We start from the raw sequence: 12,819 nt of genomic DNA on the forward strand, positions 1-12,819 counted from the left end.
GATCTCAGCTCACCGCAACCTCTGCCTCCCAGGTTCAAGCGATTCTCCTGCCTCAGTCTCCCGAGTAGCTGGGATTACAGGCATGCACCACCATGCCCGGCTAATTTTGTATTTTTAGTAGAGATGGGGTTTCTCCATGTTGGCCAGGCTGGCCTCAAACTCCCGACCTCAGGTGATCCGCTTTCCTCGGCCTCCCAAGATGCTGGGATTACAGGCATGAGCCACCGCACCCAGCAAAATATAACCCCTCCACGACCGCGGCAGGACTCGAACCTGCAATCTTCTGATCCGAAGTCAGACGCCTTATCCATTAGGCCACGCGGCCAGCCGGTTGGCCAAGTCTTTGTTCAAAATGTCAAGAGCCCGGATGGTCTCCACCGATAACATTAGCAGAAGGTTTTCCTCTTCTCTTCCTAAGATAGAGAAAAACCAGCTCACATTGTAAATCCTGCATCAGGCAGGCCACCTTTACCTAGGGTTCCCCAGGCTTCCACTTCCCAGTGTGGACTCCCCATGCGGCTGCCTGGCACACACCATGCCTCAGTCTCCCCTGGCAGAGGAGGACGGATCAGGCTCTAGTCTGGGCACTGCCATTGGTAGAGGTGTGACCTTTGTTGGGTGAATTAAAGCCAGAGATTTCAGAGCCAAATCTCAGAGCCACAGATTTCCCAGTTTAACTGAAGGCGATAATCTTCCCTGGGGTGGTGAGGGACGCAGAGGAGAGACGTTTTCCCTAAGCTAGGAACAGAAAAGCTCTTTTCCAAGAACCAATTCAGCTGGATCGAACAGCCTCTTCCCCACTAGGGGACAGGCTGCCCTCACACTATCTCAGTCAGATTCCCTAACTTTTCAGTCACTTCCTGACATTAAAGCCATTCATTTCAGTTGTTAAAGCTTGGAACTGTTCAAATGTTAAAGTTCATCTCATAGTCAAGTCAGAGTCTACCAGGCTCCACCTCCTCCCAGCACAGCCTTGATTGATGCCTTTAGGGCTGGAGGGAGAGGCTCATTCCCGCACCCTTCTGTCTGTGTTTACACAGATTTTTGACAATGGGGTAGGAAGGATGGAGAGGAAGCACAGATAGCTCTTTATGTGACTGGCTATGGTGTAGTTTTGGTCTCTCGCCTTGGCCATTTACGCTGGCCTGGCTTGTCATCTATAGGCTTGGTATGGACAGGTGGTGGCCCCAGTGGGCTCCTGCTGAGGAGGGACTCATCCCAAGCATCCCGCTAGCGTGTCTGAGGGTCTCTTGGGAAGATGGCTATGCCTGGTCAAGCTGCCTCCACCCCATTGCATCAGGAGCCCATTCTTTTTACCCTTTGCCCCAAGTTCATCTACCTCTGCTAGCCCAGCTTGGCCTGTAGACACATAGGCAGGAGACATTTTCTGCACCTATGTGAGGTGATCATCCCTGCACCTTCTCTTTCTGGCCATTCTATACTGTCTTGTTTCCACTGAAGTCTCCCCTTTCTGCTGAGCAATCATCTAGTGGGGGGATAATGTGTCAGTCCTCCTTCTTGCAGACACTACTTTATTTATTTATTTATTTGTTTATTTTTGAGGCGGAGTTTTGCTCTTGTTCCCCAGGCTGGAGTGCAATGGCACTATCGCGGCTCACTACAACCTCCGACTCCGGGGTTCAAGCGATTCTCCTGCCTCAGCCACCCGAGTGACTGGGATTACAGGTGCATGCCACCATGCCCAGCTACTTTTTATATTTTCAGTGGAGACGGGGTTTCGCCATGTTGGTCAGGCTGGTCTCGAACTCCTGACCTCAGGTGATCCACCTGCCTTGGCCTCCCAAAGTGCTGGGATTACAGGCGTAAGCCACCTCTCCTGGCCGACACTACCATCTTTAAAAGAAAGGTTCTGCTGGGTGCGGTGACTCACGCCTGTAATCCCAGCACTTTGGGGGGCCAAGGCAGGTGGATCACCCGAGGTTAGGAGTTCCAGACCAGCCTGACCAACATGATGAAACCCCATCCCTACCGAAAATACAAAAATTAGCCGGGCTTGGTGGCTCACGCCTGTAATCCCAGCTACTTAGGAGGCTGAGTCGAGGAGAATCAGTTGAACCCGGGAGGCGGAGGGTGTGGTGAGTCAAGATCCTGCCACTGCACTCCAGCCTGGGCGACAGAGCAAGACTCTGTCTCAAAAAAAAAAAAAAAGAAGAAGAAAGGTTCTTTGCCCTCCCTCTTTCCCCTTTGGCTTTGAGAAGAACTAGTCAAGTGGGGTATGTGTGTATGTGGTGTTTTCTTTTTTTTTTTTCTTTTTTTTTTTTTTTTTGAGACAGGGTTTCATTCTGTTACCCAGGCTGGAGTGCAGTGGTGCGATCACAACTCACTGCAGCCTCAACCTCCCAGGCTCAAGCGATCCTCCCACCTCAGCCTCCTGAGTAGCTGGAACTATCCATGCATACCACCACAGCCAGCTAATGTTTGTATTTTTTTTTTTTTTTTTTTTTGAGACAGAGTCTCGTTCTGTTGCCCGGGCTGGAGTTCAGTGGCGCAATCTCGGCTCACTGCAAGCTCCGCCTCCCAGGTTCATGCCATTCTCCTGCCTCAGCCTCTGAAGTTGCTGGGACTACAGGCGCCCACCACCACGCCCGGCTAATTTTTTGTATTTTTAGTAAATACGGGGTTTCATCATGTTAGCCAGGATGGTGTTGATCTCCTGACCTCGTGATCTGCCTGCCTCGGCCTCCCAAAGTGTTGAGATTACAGGCGTGAGCCACCGCGCCCAGCCATGTTTGTATTTTTTGTAGAGACAGGGTCTTAATATGTTGCCCAGGCTGGTCTCGGACTCCTTAGCTCAAGTGATCCACCTGTCTCAGCCTCTTAAAGAGCTGGGATTACAGACGTGAGCCATAGTGTCCGGACTTAGTCAGGTGTTTAATTCCATGGAGAGGAGAAGAGGGAATGAGCTCCATACAAACACTGAATGTCCCTATTGTGGCTCAGAAAACAGTGCCCCCAAGAGAAGGCCTCAGAAGCAAAAACTTTTCTCTGACCTTCTCCTGCCCTCCTGTCTCTCAGTGCCATTCTCCCCCAGGGCTAGCCATAGAAACTAGAATGCCTCTTTTCTAAGGTGGGTCATAGAAACCAGAATCCTGGCCTGGTGCGGTGGCTCACGCCTGTAATCCCAGCACTCTGGGAGGCCGAGCTGGGTGGATCACCTGAGGTCAGGAGTTTGAGCAGCCTGGCCAACATGGTTATAACTCCATCCCAACTAAAAATACAAAAAAATACAACACAAAACTCCAGCCACTTTCTAAGTCCAAAACTTCTTTCCTGAGTCTTTTTTTTTTTTCCCTCAGTGGCGCCATCTCGGCCCACTGCAACCTCCACCTCCCTGGTTTAAGCGATTCTCCTGCCTCAGCCTCCTGAGTAGCTGGGATTATAGGCATGTGCCACCACGCCTGGCTAATTTTTGTATTATTAGTAGAGACGGGGTTTCACCATGTTGGCCAGGCTGGTCTTGAATTCCTGGCCTCCTGATCCGCCCACCTTGGCCTCCCAAAGTGCCAGGATTACAGGCGTGAGCCACCGCGCCCGGCAGTTTCCTGAGCATCTTGATTCCAGGCAGAATATGTAGAGAAAATATTGCAACTTGCCTGTGGCTGTCTCCTCGCCCTCCCTCTAGGCACTCAGGCTCCTAGGGGCATAGCAACTTAAGACCCTACCTTAGGAAAGGACTTATTCCAAGGTCCCTGCTCACTCACAAACTAGGACTTCATCAGTACCTGTGTGTGCATGTGTGTGTGGAGGGAGATTCCCCACAGCGGCCAAGGGGGAGGTTGGTGGGGATGAGTAGAGAGAAGAGAACTAAGAAGTCCAGCTCCTTACCTCTTTGGGGAGCTAGAGTCAAATTCCCTCGGAATGTCACATCCATCCAGGACATGTCCCCATGGTGGTGGGAGAAACTGCCTCAGAGAGGGGTTGGGTCATGGCCACTACTTAATGCTGTGAAAGGAAATGAAAACTCAGGACCTCGGCCGGGCGCCGTGGCTCACACCTGTAATCCCAGCACTTTGGGAGGCCGAGATGGGCGGATCACGAGGTAAGGAGATCGAGACCATCCTGGCTAACACGGTGAAACCCCGTCTCTAATAAAAATACAAAAAATTAGCGGGGCGTGGTGGCGGGCGCCTGTAGTCCCAGCTACTAGGGAGGCTGAGGCAGGAGAATGGCCTGCAGTGAGCCGAGATTGCGCCACTGCACTCCAGCCTGGGCGACAGAGACAGACTCTTCTCAAAAAAAAAAAAAAAAAAAAAAAAAAAACTAACGGCTAAAAGCTGAGTCATACAATGCAACTGCCTTTCCTTTTGTTCCTAAACAGACAGCACAGATAAAATGTTAAATATCTCCACAGGCAGCTACTCCACTTTCGCCTTATCTTATGTAAACACTCAGTTACTGATTGCGAAACAAATCCATAATTGACTATTCCCCTACCTTCTCCTTTTCCCTTGCAACTTGTGGATTTCCAGACCCTCCCTTTTTCCCCTCCAGCCGCTTTTCCCCTTTAAATAGTGAAGTCCTGGAAGTCATCTTTGGAGAAAGGCACAGACCACACAGACTGTGTCTGTGATTCCGTATTTTTCCTTCTGGGCATATCCTTAACCTTGGAAAAATTAACTCATAAATTGATTCAGGCCCGTCCCAGAGCAATACTTGATGTCTGGTCCCTGTTTTGATCTTTCATATTTGAAAAACATTAATTTTTACTTGGTTTTCTTGGGTTTTGAGAGAAGCATCTGCAATTCTTTTTTTTTTTTATTATTGTATTTGAAAGTTTTATTTTAGGCTGCAAAAACAAAAACAAGCAAACAAACAACAAATAACTTGAACAATTCTTTTAGTCTGGAAAAACTATAAATCTTCTCCAGTGGCACCTCCAGCCTCAGGTTCTTCCTGAAAGGATGCTTCTTCTGTTCATCTTATTTGTTTAAAAATCCCTGCGCCCCAGCTTGTGAGTAGGGTGCCCCATATTGAAGGTAAAAAGTCTAACAAGGTGATATCACTTGCTTAAGGTGGCACAGCTAGCAAATTGCACAAGGGAACAGCAAACTCAGGCAGCCACAAGCCATATACCAGAGTCTGAACTCTTTTTTACTACTATTATTATTATTGAAACGGAGTCTTGCTGTGGTCTGTGGTCCAGGCTGGAGTGCAGTGGCGAGATCTTGGCTCACTACAACTTCCGCCTCCCAGGTTCAAGCAATTCTCCTGCCTCAGCCTCCTGAGTAGCTGAGATTACAGGCACGAACTACCACGCCCGGCAAATTTTTGTATTTTTAGTAGAGGTGGGGTTTCACCATATTGGCCAGCTGGCCTCAAACTCCTGACCTCAGGTGATCTGTCCGCCTCAGCTTCCCAAAGTGCTGGGATTATAGGTGTGAACCACTGCACCTGGCCTTTTTTTTTTTTTTTTTTTTTTTTTGAGTCTAAACTCTTAACATTAAACTATCTCCTCCTGACTCCCTGCCTTCACTTATTTTTATAACATCATAGCTGGGAAATCCACCCTCCAAATATTTTTCAACTGAAACTGCCAATGGTGAAATTGCTGCTTCTAACTGGAGGCCAGAGAGAATCCTAAGACTTTTCCTAAATTCTTCATAAAACCTCACCTTTCCCCAGCCTCTCAGGCACTGGTTGACCCTCCACATTCTTCACAAACATTTCTTCAGACCACTTCCTTATTGAGAAAGACTCAGTCATGACTTCCAGCATTTTCTGTCTGCACATAAATTCTGAAAGCTTTCGCCAGCTGTGACTGTGTTTCTCCCACAGCTAATGAACAACACACTTCCTAGAAACAGAAAGTTCAAGGAACTGAACTTGTAATATTTTTTCTTGGCCTTGTGTTTGTGACAGTTACATTAAATTTCCCCCTCCAATTCCATCCAATAAGATGATACACCCACTGAAGTTGCCTTCAGTCTCTTCCCAGTAATTAACCATGATTTATTCTGTGTTATTAATCCTTGTATTTCTCCTCTGTCGGCTCACTGATAACTCCCCCATCCTGTGTGAATCCACCCCCTGAATTCCTCAAATCCAGGATCATAATTAAGACTTGGTAGCACACCAGCCCCCGAGCCCTGGCTGAGAAATAGGAGAAGGAGGAAAAAGCTGGTCATAGCAAATGCTGTCTTCTGCCAACCCAAACCCCAAATGTTTTTAAGGGGGGGCGAGCTGGCTCTCAAAATCAGTATCAGCCCCAGGTCCAGATTAGCACATTTTCTCCCAATGCAGGAACTGCTTCTCTTTACAAGAAGTGCAGGTGTGATGGGCATGGTGGCTCACACCTGTAATCCCAGCACTTTGGGAGGCAGAGGCGGGCGGATCACCTGAAGTCAGGAGTTCAAGAGCAGCCTAGCAAACATGGTGAAACCCCGTCTCTACTAAAAATATGAAATTAGCCGGGTATGGTGGTGTGTGCCTGTAATCCCAGCTACTCAGGAGGCTAAGGCAAGAAAATAGCTTGAACCTGAGAGGTGGAGGTTGCAGTGGGCCAAGATCTTGCCACTGCACTCCGGTCTGGGCAACAGAGCAGGACTCCACCACAAAAAAAAAAAAAAAAAAAAAAAAGGGAAATGCAGGTGCTCTCGTGGTGGGAGGGTTCTAAGAGCGAGACCTGTCTCTCTCTTGCCATGGGTCCCTTTCTCTGCCAGCTTCAGATTGCACTTGCTGGATTCTCCCCCAAGACTGGAGCCTTGCTCTCCTTTTAAAGCACTGTTCATGATACCAGTGGCTGCATTCACAACCTGAGGGCTGTGGGGATGCCCCCCGCAAATCCCAGGATCCTCTCTGCTGAGCATTGCCACAAATTAACAAGATCAATGAGAAGACCCCTGACCAGTCAGGTACCACTACCAGTCCCCAAAGGGTGCATGTGCAGAGGAAATTCCAAACAAGTGTGTACTATGGCAAAACCCTGATGAGTCCAGCCAGTCTTAGATGGCCTACAAGGCCTCTTTTTGTTTCTCTAGCCTCAGGCCCAGACCAAGGTGGCCCTATCCTCTGAGACGGTGTTTCTCAACATTGATTGCACAAGAGAATCATCAGGAAGCTTGGAAAATATTCAATTAAATGACAATCTCTGAAGTAGGGCTTGAGAACTGGCATTGTTTCTGTTGATCAAGGCATAAACTATGTAAAGTGTGGGAAGTGTGTTAATCTTGAGTATAGCTTATGTGTTAATTATTATGTATTATATATGTATTAGTCCATTTTCATACTGCTATGAAGAAATACCCAAGAGTGGGTAATTTATAAAGAGAAAGAGATTTAATAGACTTACAGTACCATATGGCTGGGAAAGCCTCACAATCATGGCAGAAGGTAAAGGAAGAACAAAGGCACGTCTTACATGGCAGCAGGCAAGACAGCAAGTGGAGGGGAACTGCCCTTTATAAAACCATCAGATGTTGTGAGACTTACTCACTATCACGAGAACAGCACAAGAAAAACCCACCCCCATGATTCAATTACCTCCCACTGGCTCACTTCTATGACACGTGGGGATTATGGGAGCTACAATTCAAGATGAGATTTGGGGCTGGGCATGGTGGCTCACAGGTGTAATCCCAGCACTTTGGGAGGCCAAGGCAGGCAGATCACTTGAGGTCAGGAGTTCAAGACCAGCCTGGCCAACATGGTGAAACCCTGTCTCTACTAAAAATACAAAAATTAGCCAGGCGTGGTGGCCTGTACCTGTAGTCCTAGCTACTCGGGAGGCTGAGGCAGGATAATCGCTTGAACCCAGGAGGCGGAGGTTGCAGTGAACCGAGATCACGCCACTGCACTCCAGCCTGGGCAACAGAGTGATACAGTAAGACTCCATCTAAAAAAAAAAAAAAAGTTGACATTTGGGTGAGGACACAGTCAAACCATATCTGTATCTATATATACATCTATATCTGCTTATTTTCACAGATACAGATACATACACACACAGATCAAGATATACATTTTGAGCATTCTAGAAAGTCGCCTTCAGTCTCTTCCCAGTAATTGACTACAATTTATTTTTCCATTCTCCTGTTTCTACTTTTTCGCTATATGCATACAGTAAGCGTTGTTCATTTTACACATCCTTTCGTGGACATTTGCTTCCATTTCTCTTTAAATCTCCCCACCCCTCTTTTTTTACAGATGCCTGTCTGGGTGAGCTGGTTTCAAGCATGGGTATTTTTTGAAAGCTCCCTCTGGTTATTCTAGAATTCTAAGATTCAGCATTGAGACCCACTGCCTTAGGACCACACTGATTATAAACTGAGGCACAAACGTGCTCAATGGATAGAGGCTTCTCTGTGAGGCTGAGTACAGAACTTGTGGGAATCTTCATGTCCCTCCTCCTTTGGGTGCCACTCTTATATTCCACTTGAGTTCCCATGGTGGGGAGAAGGGGTTGGGGAGGGTCCTATGGGGGAGGCAGCCCCATGCGTATTTTATCACACCAGCTCTGTGAGTAGAAGGCAAGGAAGTCACCCAGATGAGTCTTTGAAAAAGACTGTAGGCCAGAAGACCCTTTTGTCCCTCCTACCAACAGGTAGGCCCTGCTGTATCCTTGAGAACCATCTCAGAGGGGACCCTCTTTTGGGATGCAGCTTCCTCATCCCAAAGCTTTGGAAAACCCTGAGCTTCCGCACTAGGGCTGACCTGTTTGCCTTTCATCATTACATAGAACCAGAAGTGTGCTGATGACTTCATGTCTTGGAGTTTCTCTAATTTCAGCATTATTCTTGAGATGAACTGGAAGTCATATGAAGATCAGAGAGAATGCAGTGATTACAACGAGGCAGGCTTCAGGGCAAGGGCCTGGAATGATTTGGGCAAGAAATTCCTGGAAAACCTCTCTCCGGTATTTAGCCAGAGGTGAGGAGGGTGGGCAAAGAGTTATTTTCAGGGTATTTTTCAGACACTTTAAAAATTTTAGGGTGGTTAATTTCAGAGTGATTTTGAATCCCAACAAATCTCCTATGTCTCACTCAGGGGCTCTAAAGTGTGTTCTGCAGGCCAGCAGCATCGGTGTCACCTGGAAACATGTCCAAAATGAAAATTATTTGGCCCCACCCAGACCTGTTGACTCAGAAACTCAAGAGGCGAGGGCCAGCAGTCCGTTTTAGCAAGCCCTCCATAGGATTCTGATGCACACTCAACTTTGAAAACCACCATTTGTGATAGAGTCTACCCCCTGCCTTAATAGGTGATCAGTATGGAGAAGTCACATTTGGTAGATTTTCCCTTGTAAACATTTCTTCTTTTTTGAGTAAAAAAAAAAAAAAAAAAAAAATCCGCCTTAGTGTCCCAAGCGTTTGGACAGAGATACAGAGAATTGCTTACTAGTTTTGGGGAGATTATGACATTTTTGCAAGATAAGTAACTTTCAGCTCCATTTTCCTATCCAGTCTACAGAATGTCCATTCTGTTAGTCTCTGCTGACGGGGGAAAGGAGGTGGCAGGGTAAAATATTCACTCCCTACCTATCCCCATAGGAAGGGCACAGAACGTCTCACCCTTTGCTGCACTAGCCTCCAGGCCTAGGGCTGTGAAGCACGCCTTGTGTTTGCTTGCTGAGTTCCAGCTGGAGTGCTTGATGAGGAAGTAAACAGAGTTTATGCACAAAGAGAGAACATGTACTCAGTGTCTCCGCATGCCAGACTCTGGTACAAAAGCAACAGATACAGAGGAAGTCACGAGCTTTGTTCTTAAGGAGGGTAAGTAACAAAAATTTAACCACTTGGAACAGGTACAACTTCTGGGATATGTCTGAGTCAGTTCAGGCTGCCATAATTGAATACCGTAGACTGGGTGGCTTATAAACAGCAGAAATCTGTTTCTGAAAGTTCTAGAGGCTGGGAAGTGAAAGATCAATGCACTCGTAAACTCAGTGTCTAATGGGGGCCTGCTTCCTGTTCATAGATGGCCATCTTCTGGCTGTGTCCTCACATGGTGGAAGGATCAAGAGATCTCTCTGGGGTCCCTTTTTTATTTTCTTTTTTTTTCCCTGAGGTCTCTTCTATAAGAACACCAGTGCCATTCATGAGGTCTCCATCCTCATGACCCAATCACCTCCCAAATACCCCATCTCCTAATATCACCAGATTGGGGTTCAGGATTTCAACATATGAATTTTGGGGTATGCAAACATTTACTCCATAACAGGAGATAATTAATTATAAACAACTTCATTTTTACCTTCCAAGGCCTTGGATGAAATTCATGGCTGGGTGTGTCACTCATAGGAATGAAAACCACTCGTTCAGTTCAGAACTTAGTAAGTCCTGCCCAGCACAAGTTTAAAAACAAAAAAGCCTTCCAACTTCTTTCTCAGGAGCTCTGGGCTGGACGTCTGCAGTGAGGAAGGATGGGAAGCTTGGTTAACTGCTCTCCCAACTTGAGCTTCTAGCTCTCATCCCAAGTTACTTAGAGAAGTTTCATCCTCTCCAGGGTTGGGAGTGTACAATAACTGGGAGGGAGGTGGGGTAAGACCTTACTTGAGTAATACTGTCATGAGATGCACGGGGAAGGAATTAAATGCTGACACTTTTTCTTTCCTCATTTTGGAAATTCACCCTCTAATGGATGGGATCCTCCCTGGACATGGGAGGAGGCATCTCTGCTTTTCCTTGTTGCTTAGAATCCATCTGCAGCTCCTCGGCATGCAGGAGTCAACCACCAGCTTGGTTTTGCTCTTGCTCCACACCTCACCCCTCCAAGGCAGTGGTTGTAACCAGGATCTAAGAAAATCTTACACCATCCGTCTTAAATGCGAAGCCCCTCTCTGCTTCATGGGTCGCACACACGCTTTGTGCTCACAAACTCAGGAGAGGAGGCCAACCTCATGCAGCCATTAGGGACACCGTCAGCTATGACCTGGAGCCCTTTGGAGTTCTCAGGTGTGTCATGTTCTCCAATTTACAAGGAACAAATAAAAGCTGCTTGAGGGGCCCTTTTGAAAACCTCTTTCCCACAGCTTGAAATGAGGCAGGCATCCCCTACTACCCGCTCTTTATGGGGATAGGACTCTCAGCTGACTGACAGTTCTCTCCAACAACCTTCTGCTAATTGCCAACCACTGATGCGGCTGAGCTTGAAAGTTATGTATGAAGTTAAACAGAAAATTACCATATGACCTCACAATTCCATTCCTAGGTATACACCCAAAAGAATGGAAAAAAGGGATTCAAATAAGTACATGTACACCCATGTTTTCAGCACTGTCCACAATAGCCAAACAGTGGAAACAACCCAAGTGCCCACCAACAGAGTATGGAGAGACAAAATGTGGTCTATCCATATGATAGAATATTATTCAGCCATCAAAAGGAATGAAGTACTGATTCATGTTACAACATGGATGAACCTTGAAAGCATTATACCAGGAGAAAGAAGCTCATTCACAAAAGGGCACATATTGTATGATTCTTTTTATGTGCAATGTGCACAATAGGCAAATTCATGGACAGAAAGCAGCTTAGTGGTTGCCAGAAACTGGAAGTGAGGGGAATGGGGAGTGACCATTTACAGGACACAGCACAGGATTTCCGTTTGGGATAATGAAAAGGTTTTGGAACTAGAGGTGGTGGTTGTATAACATTGTGAATGTACTGAATTGTCTGCTTTACAATGGTTAATGTTATGTGAATTTCCTCTTAATAATTTATTACTTTTGTTTTTGTTTTGTTTTTTTTTTGAGACAGAATCTTGCTCTGTTGCCCAGGCTGGAGTACAATGGCATCATCTCCATTGACTGCAACCTCAGCCTCCTCAGTTCAAGCAATTCTCCTGCCTCAGCCTCCCGAGTAGCTGGGATTACAGGTGCCCACCAATGCACCCAGCTAATTTTTGTATTTTTAGTAGAGATGTTTCACCATGTTGGACAGGCTGGTCTCAAACTCCTGACCTCAGGTGATCCACCCACCTCGGCCTCCTAAAGTGCTGGGATTACAGGTGTGAGCCATCACCCCTGGCCAAGTTATTACTTTTTGTAAAGTTATGTGTGCTTGCCCTCTGGCTCCCCTCTGACCTTTCTGCCTGAATCTTTCTGTCTCATCCACATGGCTCTGTCCCAGGTGCTCATCCCATTTTTTTGTCTGCATTCCTCCTTGGCGAGGTGGTCCATGGCATCACCTCTCACATCTATGCAGGTGATTCCCTGGGGAATATCCTGCCCTGCTCACTCTCTTGAAACCCAGGACCCATTTTAAATGGGCTTCTGGAATGCTATGCTTTAATGTGAACCCCTTGCACCAAATTCACTCCCACATTTTTGCTCCCCAAACTTATTCTTCTCCACTTTTGATGTAGGCTCAGATGGAACTGGATTAAGCATACCAATGATAAAGCTTCCAAGGAGGGGTCTGATGTCAGAAGACGATTCATACTTGCCTCAACCTGCCCAGTGCTCACTTTCCTCTGTCTGCCTGGAGTGAGCTTTGTGCTGTGGCACCTCAAACACAGGTAGAAAAGATAATCTGAATTCTCTTTGGTGATGTTTATGGAGTCCAGAGAGTTACGGTAGAAAACCCTCATCATACCCTTATAATGAGCCTGTACCTTTCCAGTGTACCAGACTGACGGCCAAGGACCAAGTAAATCACTTAATGGTTTGGGTGACATTATATGAGTATGTAGGTGTATCTAGAAGAATATGTGCATTAATTACACATTAATTACCTTAAGTGTTATACTTAAGGTGCTGAGTTTATACTCAGACAGCTTTATTACAGGTAAAGGGTACAATAATGCAACCGCAGGAGAGAGAAGAGTATCAAAAGGGATCTGCAGCTCTCAGGCACAGGCTTC

General features: G+C 46.7%; 1 non-coding gene across 1 annotated transcript; it reads right to left on the reverse strand.

Annotated features, from left to right (window-relative positions):
- Positions 1 to 252: 252 nt before the first annotated feature.
- On the reverse strand, positions 253 to 325 carry TRNAR-UCG (transfer RNA arginine (anticodon UCG)). Its single transcript has one exon. It is a non-coding gene; the product is annotated as a tRNA-Arg (tRNA).
- Positions 326 to 12,819: the final 12,494 nt, after the last annotated feature.

This window comes from Pan paniscus, chromosome 11 (genome assembly GCF_029289425.2).
Source record: "Pan paniscus chromosome 11, NHGRI_mPanPan1-v2.0_pri, whole genome shotgun sequence".
NCBI lineage: Eukaryota > Metazoa > Chordata > Mammalia > Primates > Hominidae > Pan > Pan paniscus.